This window comes from Malania oleifera, chromosome 8 (assembly GCF_029873635.1).
Source record: "Malania oleifera isolate guangnan ecotype guangnan chromosome 8, ASM2987363v1, whole genome shotgun sequence".
Lineage (NCBI taxonomy): Eukaryota > Viridiplantae > Streptophyta > Magnoliopsida > Santalales > Ximeniaceae > Malania > Malania oleifera.
Window position 1 is genome coordinate 34,490,928 of NC_080424.1, and position 9,033 is coordinate 34,499,960.

Below are 9,033 nucleotides of genomic sequence, written 5' to 3' on the forward strand. Positions count from 1 at the left end.
TGCATACACGCACACATACAACGACCATTTATACGCAGCCCCGTCACAATACATACACATGATCAGTAATCCTCAGTGTCGTCACACTCTTCGGCCAGAAGCTGGCCCGCGACATACGGCGTTGGCCTGTAGCCAACCTGCGAATACGGCGCCACCGGCACATGGCTAGTCCCCGACTCCCATGGCATCGTACCGATGCTAAACTAATGGATCCACACGCTTCGGCCTGATCTGCCGGAATAGGCTCACGCCCTCGGATATAGAGCCGGACACTCTTGCCTACATGGCAGGTGATAACACGCCCTCGGATATAGAGTCGGACACTCTCAGTACCTGGGACAATTTCGGAACCGCATTCCTACTAGCATTTCAACATATCACACACACATGCATGCTCATATAACCAAACAAACCACACTCATTTGGTAATCTAAATCATGGTTTTCCAAAAAAAAACAGTTTAAACAAAGTCAAGGCATGACCATCCCAATATCACAGTATAAATCATACATATACTTGATTTTCAACAAAACCCGGGATTCAGCCCGTCGCCCCCTTTTTCCCAAAACTATAATAATGAAAAACCCATAGTTTTCCCTCTTAGATCCCCCTAAATGAGTAATCAAAACACACACAGGACCGTGGACCACAATTCCACCAAGTCCGATTACAAAAATAACCAATATAAACATAGTTCCCCTTACCTTAACCCCGTAAGCAAATCCCGAACTCCAAGGTCCCTAAACAGCGAACCGAGTTCCAAAACCTAAAAATCACAGTACAGAATATGTTCATAAGATAGTTACCTACAAATCTACCGGATCAGAATTGAAAACCGAGTCTTACCTTAATTTTACGCCGAAACCCAAAAATCTCCAAAACGAGATTCTGATCCGTAGAAGTTGTAGAGAATCCTTCCACGATCCTCGTGGTAGCTTCCGTTTTCCGATTCCATCAACGATTGGCAAAAAATTCTAGAGAGAAGGAGTAGGGAGAGGTTTAGAGAGAGAGAGAGAGAGAGAGAGAGAGAGAGAGAGAGAGAGAGATAAAAATCTAAGTTTGCTTAGCTTGGAAGAAATGAGAATTTCCTTTTATAGCCCTTTGACTCGGGCAATTTCCAATTTTGCCCCTCTTTTAATATTTAAACCCATTTTTCATATTTTGGGTTCTTACATCTTCATCGGCATCAGTAGGAACTCATTTTCACAGTTCAGTATTCGCATTTCAGTATTCACATTTCAGTATTCTCATTTCAGTATATTCGTTCATCTCATCACATCAGTAAAATTCTCATCATTTTCTGTTTCATTCTCATCATTTTGGTACACATTTCATTCTCATAATAGTATATATCTTATTTCACGTATTTCAACATTTCTCAATAAAACATATCAATATTTCTTATTTTCTCGTTTATCATAGAAAACATTTCTATACATACATATCATATTCCAACCCTTTCCAGTAAAATACACAATGATATGTCACAATTCATCATTTTCATTATTTCAAATCTCATATCATCATAATTCAGTATATAAACATAACTGGGTTTTCCTTTATCTTTATTTCTGCATAAAACATTTCAGTATATACATATCATAGTTTCAGTATTCTCAGTGCAAATCACATAACCCAGCTTCAACTATATTTCCAGTATAAATCATATGCCACATAATTTAATTTGATATTTGTATCATAATAATCACAGGAAAAATATCTTATTCTTTTTTCCCCATATTTATTCAACCAGTAATTTCCAAAAATAAATGTTATAATTTATTCTCCTTACTTAGCTTACTGAGAGGCCTGCTAAAATACCCGATCCCACGCTCACGACGTTCAAAATTCAAAACCTTGAAATTCATATTTTTCCCAATTCAATTAACTCAACCCTAGAATTACAATTATTCTTGACATTTCCTAGGCTCACACGCTACCATTAACTATTTAAATTCTAAAAACGTGAGTTTGATCCGCTTCCCATATTTTAATTTAATTTCTAACATATTAAAAATACCAATAGGATTAAATCCCCACAGTTAATCTAATTCCAAAATATTCCTAGAAATCTAATTTAATCAAATCCCTAAAATTTAACTTAATTCCAAAAATATTCCCTAAAAGTCTGCTATAATCAAATACTCCAATTTAATAATCCCATATTATAATTTAACCGGTTGAATTTCTAAAATAATTGACATAATTTGTGCTCCTCACCTTAACCTTAGAGTGGTGCCTAGGACCCCCAAATAAAAAATCGACTCCGACTAACGTGACGAGGATCGAACTTAGGATCCTGTGGTGGTGTCTGATCGTCAATTTGATTGGAAATTTAAAGAGAAATTGAGGAGAGAGAGAGAGAGAGAGAGAGAGAGAGAGAGAGAGAGAGAGAGAGAGAGAGAGAGGGGGTTACCTTATCCCAGGAGTGGTGCCTACGATGCTCCTATGACAAATTCACTCCGGTTAAAATGTCGGTGATGGAGAATGGAACCTAGGGGCATTTTCCGTTCTCCGATCGGCTGAGTATTCCATTTTCTGGGTTATTACATTCTCCCCTCACAAAAATTTCATTCTCGAAATTTGTTAAATACTGCCCCAAGTAACATTCATCGTTAACCTAACAAGTTTTGAGTTAATCTTTTAAACAACTCTATTAAAACTAATAACTAATATAAATCAATGGATTATACATCCTCTCCTAATACACCTTACTTCAGCACCAAGACTTAACAACTTCAATTTTCATATTTGGAATTCGTTAACTCGTGTATTTCTTTCATTGCTGTCACAACCCCAGACATGTGCCTAAATTATTTCACAAGCTCTCAAGATGTAAAATATAAGAGCTTGTTGGTTAGAAGGAAACCATCACTCCATTTGGATCTCTGAGTACTACTTTCTTTTGAAAACAATCAACTGGGTGTATGATAAATAGATATCCACCAATGGTTAGCCTCATCTTTAAACATAGAACTTGCAATAGTGACTCATTCTCATCAAGGACCATACCCGCTGGGACATCTCAAACTAGAATGTGTAATCATTTGCCTGTCAGATCAAATGTATAAAAGGCACTTCAAAACTCTCATCATAGCTTTGTAACTCATTTGAGTGAAAATTATATGAGCTTCTAAACATTCCCTAGAATTTTAATCATCAAATTCCTTTTCAATGTCAAACTAATGCACAGGGTTACACTTTTAAATCAGGATAAAGTATCATTTTCCTACCAAATTTGTTTCTAAATTTTTATTTTTTATTTTTTGTACTTTAAACAATTTTAAAGGCTCAACTTCTAACCTATGGTGGCACATGTTGAATATCAATATATAGTTGGAAAATATCCTCAATGAAAAACATGGATTGCAATTATGGAGAATACAAAATCAAGTGCGATTTATGAATGTCTAATAAAACCTCCAAAGGAGGTTTTATTGGATAACTCTCCCTTATAATTGATATAGGTGAGGTTTGAAACACCTCTTTACCCTTTGTTTTATCATCGGGTCGCACACACACACACACACACAAAACATACAGCATATGAATATTAAACATGCAAAATGGTCATCCAAATGCATTAAATTCAAGTAGAAATGATCTCAAAATCATTCCCAAATTTTTAATTAAAAAATATTTGAAATTTCTAGAATTTTCTAAGATTTTTCTGCAATTTTTTCGATATTTTTAGGGAATTTCGTCCAATTATTTATTTATTTGTATTTTTTCCATTTATTTTGTCCCTTAAGTCAAAAATACTCAAGGAATTTTTCTCTTTTTATTTTTTTATTTTTTGTGATTTTAAGCAACTTTTCTTCATTTTTTTTTTTTTGGATTTTAATGATTTAAAAATTATTTTAATTAAAGGAAAAACTAGGGAAGCGGTTTAGGTGAACTGAACAAAGTTAAACTGATTCAATTGGTTTGACCAGGTCAATAGGGTCAACCGAGTTGACCCAGGTCAAATCGGGTTGACCCTTAACCCAATTCAAAAGAGGGGAGGCGGGAAAATGCTCTGGCTTGTCATATGTCACCCATCTAGAAGTTACATGTGGCGATCGGAGAGCAACCTGATTTCAAAAAAAAATTGTATGGACACGATGTAAAATGACATCATGATGACCTCACCTACCACGTGGCAAGACAGGATTGGCCCCTATAATAGGGTGAGGATTGATCACATAGTAGCAATCTAGCCATCCAAAGAAAACACACAATGGATAGCTCAAATCACGTCGCGTCTTTAGGTAATGTCACCCAGCAGATGTAACCTAGATAGTGCCACGTGTCACCACTAGAAAGTTGACACATGTCCTACTTTGACCTCTTCCTTTTTAAAGTTGGCACGTGGCAAGGTGATGACATCACCTATCATGTCACCCCAAATACGTGGCACTCTGCCACTGGACCAATCCAAAAACAAGGATCGCTAATGTGGCAGTGATCCATCCGTTTGTAGAAAACATAGTGCAGACAACTAAGATAGGCCACGTCGCTAAGTGACATCACCCAGCAGACATGGCCTTGACTGTGATGCCTCGATTTTCATACCATTTTTTCCTATAAATAATAAATTTTCAATCGTCAGCCACGTCACAACTCCGATACCACTTCTACACAACCCAACTCGAAGTGGGTTACAGATAAACGTTAAATTTCATATACACAAACCTAACAGTGGAAGTCTATATATACAAATCATCCATAATACAAATAACCAGAGTTCTAACCATCCATATATGTATATACTTATCTAAACACATTCCCAAAATCAATAAAATACTCTAAAGAAATCATACATCCCTAACTCTTAACACTCACCCTGTCTATTAGGGTACCAACTCTCATCTATCTCAGAGCTCTATCTACTCGTCTATCACAATTTCCTAAAATATTTAGATATTTGGGTGAGACAACTCTCAGTAAGATGGAATAAATTATTTACAGTGTGTGGCACATGAGTTTAGTTACTTTTTATTATTTTTATAATTATTATTATCCTTAAAATAATAATAACTATTATTTTGGCTTTTTTATTATTAATATTGTTTTTGTTGTTATTATTATTTTTAGGACAAAAGAAATTGACCTCCCATAAGGTTTGGTAAAATGACACTATCATTTCTTGAGATTTCAAAAATTTTAGGGACATCTCCTGAGATTTTAAGAATTTAAGTGATCTCCCCTAAGATTTGCCAAAGATATAAACCTCCCGTTATATTTCGCAAAAAGACATCTCTTTTAAGGGGAGGTTTGCATCTTTTCGCGAAATCTCATGGGAGGTTTGTGACATTTTTGAAATCTTAGTAGAGATTAATGGAATTTTTGAAACCTTGGGGAAGGTCTCTATTTTTTACCAAACATTATGAGAGGTGAGTGTTGTTTATCCTAATTTTTATAATAATATTAATATTGTAATTATTATTAGTTATTATTTTTATTAAAATAGTAATAATAATTAGTATTACGACTATTTGTTATTGTTTTTAATTTTTTTTATTATAAAAATGAGTCTAATTTTATAGAATGAAGATTGATTCCAATCTATCTAGACTAAAATCACTATTCTATCATTTGTAAGAATTGTATTCTGGTCAAAATACAATTTCACCCACCCTTTGATTCCACAAATTAAACGCAGAAATATAATTTTCTTCTTAAAATTCAATTCTATTTGGCCTAATTCAACAAATCACACAAGGAAATGAATCTAGGAACCTATGGGCTTGAGTTTTGATTTGGTAAATAGAGAATGCTAGGCTTTATTTATTTATCATATGCTCCGAGATGTGCATAATCTTCAATAGTTTTATGCAATAGCTGACATAGCTTTACCTTTCCATTGGAATTGCTAGCCACATTCATCATTATCTACGTATAGGGAGTGCTAAGCTTCCCGAAAAAGAGTATCTCGACTCTCGAGAGAATCCGGTCACTGCCCATGGGTTTGTTTTTTTTTTTTTTAAAAAAAGAAGGGCGGCACCTCCATTTATTTATTGATAACCCCTCACTTTTGGCGGAAGAATACCGTGGTTACAAGAAAATCAATGGGAGATAACAAAAGACAACACGTTAAAAACCTCCCAAAGAATAACACCAACATCCAGCCAAAAATCGGATTACAAGTTCAAACAAAACAAAACAAAACAAGACCTACAAAACAAACCTCACGCAACAAAACAAAACAAAAGATAAACAACATAAAGTATAAGCTAAAACCAAAAGAAAATCGGCTAAACATACCTTATATAAGTCGTACCCATCTTCTCCAATTTATACAAATCATTGCTAACTCTAGGGAGTTGACTACTATTTGTAAACAAACTATTCCTCCTCATAACACCTTGTCGAGCCAAGGCATCTGTCACTTTGTTCCCTTCTCTATACCAATGATTTATTGAAAAATCTACTCCCTCCAATAAACCAATAAGCTACTCCCAAAAATCCTACAAATACCACAAGGAGCACTTCCTGACTCTTATCTAATTAACTACAATATTCGAATCACATTCAATATTGATACAGGTATGACCCAAACTTGTGATTGACAAAGATTATATTGGTACTTCTTATATTATTAAATTTATATTTCATATATTTTATTTTATTTCTACTTATTTTAAACCTTTTAGATTCTAATGTGACTTTTCAAAGTTATAACTTAAATTCCACTTCACTCTTACTATCACCAATCAACCCGATATCATCGGCAAATGACATACACTAAGGTGTGTTGTGTAATCATAAAATACCCTTAAAATTAAAATGAAAGTTTTATAAGACGACTATAAAGTTAGTTATGCTTTATTGTTTAGAACGTTGGGCAACTAAAAGATAACATGTATAAAAAAAATAAAAAAAAATTATTAAGATGCGAATATTAAGATAGATAAGTGGTTTAACATTAAAAGATAAAATAAGAAATGAACATATAGGTAATAATTTAGGCATAACATCAGTTAAAAACAAGATAAGGAAATGATGACTTAGATAGTTTGGGCATTTGAAACGCAGGTCTAGTAGAGCACATGTAAGAAAAAGTAAGTTATTATGTCTAACTTGAAAGGGGTAGGGATAGTGAGAAATGATTTAATAGTGCTTAATCTAATAAAGTAAAACGATTTTGATCGAGTGAATTGAAAGGATTCATGTACTCGACCCCACCTAGTGGGACTAGGCTTGTTGTTGTTGTTATATATATATATATTTGGAAGGGACATTAAATTTAAATTTGTTTGAATTTTTAAAAAATATATATATAATATAAAATTGTATTTAGCTTTATTTAAATTCATTTAAATCTAAATATAAGGTCTGAAATTCATACTATAAAATGCATCAATTGGGTAGCAAAATAATTTCCTAAGCTACCGTATGAATCAATTTCTACCAATTAGAGTGAAGTAGGAAATTAAGCTAACTTCACAATCCAATTCACATCACTGGAGACTTGTTATTTACAAGAAAATATTCGTCACCCATTATGTTAGGTATATTAATGTAATTTAAAGTTGATGCCAACATCATCTTCTCTAATGTGTTTGAAGGTTCTGTAGGAATTAAATAGGAGAAAATGCAGCAGAATAAAAAATTGCTTCAAGATACGTTACAATGTTATTTTCCTTAAAACGTCATTTGTCTCTACTAGATCATATATATTGAGTTAACAAATACATTTTTAGGATACAATGAAAGTTAGAATATATTCTGATATCAGTTTGCATTGTACACAAACGAAAACTGATCACAAACACCCTTAAAATAATCTGAACAAATTTTCTGGAATTCTATATCTACAGAAAATAGAATTCAGATTTGAAAAAAATATAATTTGTGGAAGCTTTTTGTAAGAAAGAGAAGGAGAGAATGATGAATTTTCTATATATTTTGTGGAGTTAATTTTGTCTATTTATAGACAGAATTATGCCTTTTCCAAAAGGTTGCATCTGTTGGTCGAGCCTGGTAGCGCCCCTAGTCGAGACTCTTAGGAATTCATGTTAAGTCGATGGTACCGTCGACCAGGTGCGTGGTCACACCACTTGATCTTAGAAAAATATAAGATTAGTTTTTCACCATCCGATCATGATCAACGGTCCCAATCTCGCAACAATACAAGTGCTAAGTGTAAGTGCTAACCAACTTTAAGAAATTATTCCACCTTATCATTTATTAATGAGATTTCCTTTTCCACTTTCTCTAATGTGGGAAAAATCCACATAACAATAAATATTTCTCATGAATGTTTTAGAAAATTCATAAATGGAGGACTTTGAAAACCTATAAAATCTAATATTTTAGAAAATATTCCAACAGGTTCCATAAAATATAAACTGAACACACAAACAATATGGTGAGCTCTTTAAAATCCACTTGTCACCTGGTTTGAGCATCCATTGACTATTGGAGAGAGAGAGAGAGAGAGAGAGAGAGAGAGAGAGAGAGAGAGAGAGAGAGAGAGAGAGAGAGAGGGAGGGGAGAGCTGTATCACAATTTTAATTGGACATTTTAGTTCATTACAAATACAAAGATATATTCAAAATTATTCATATTATTGTCCACAATCTATGGTTTTGATGGATTGACTAATCTATCACCTTTGCAATTCATTGCATCCACTTTTGAATTTTTAGGTATAAACCTTCAAACTATATGTTCAAACGATAAAATTATATATTCACATAAATTAGAGCTAAAAATTGCCCAACAGACCAATTACTTCATGACTTTTAAATTGTATACTAGTTCATTAACCAATTATTTCACGTTTATGTACGCCAACTAGTTCATATAAATGCATGAATCATTTCTTATAAATTTAGAATGATAAAAACGGACCCAAGTAAAAAATTTAGGATCCCATTTTAATTGAACAGAATGAGTTCCAAAACAGTAATTTTCATAGTCTGCATCTCATGCATTCCATCTTCAAGAACTCATCAGCACAATATGTCAAACAGTAGTTGATTGTCTTGATCATGACTCTTTGAGCTCCAGCATTGCTTATTGCGTCCTTGTCCCCCATTCTTCCAG

The 9,033-nt window shown here is 33.6% G+C and overlaps 1 long non-coding RNA gene across 1 annotated transcript in view; it reads left to right on the forward strand.

Annotated features, from left to right (window-relative positions):
• LOC131161360 (uncharacterized) overlaps positions 1–9,033 on the forward strand; it is a 51,730-nt gene that overhangs the window by 17,958 nt on the left and 24,739 nt on the right. The window lies entirely within an intron of this gene.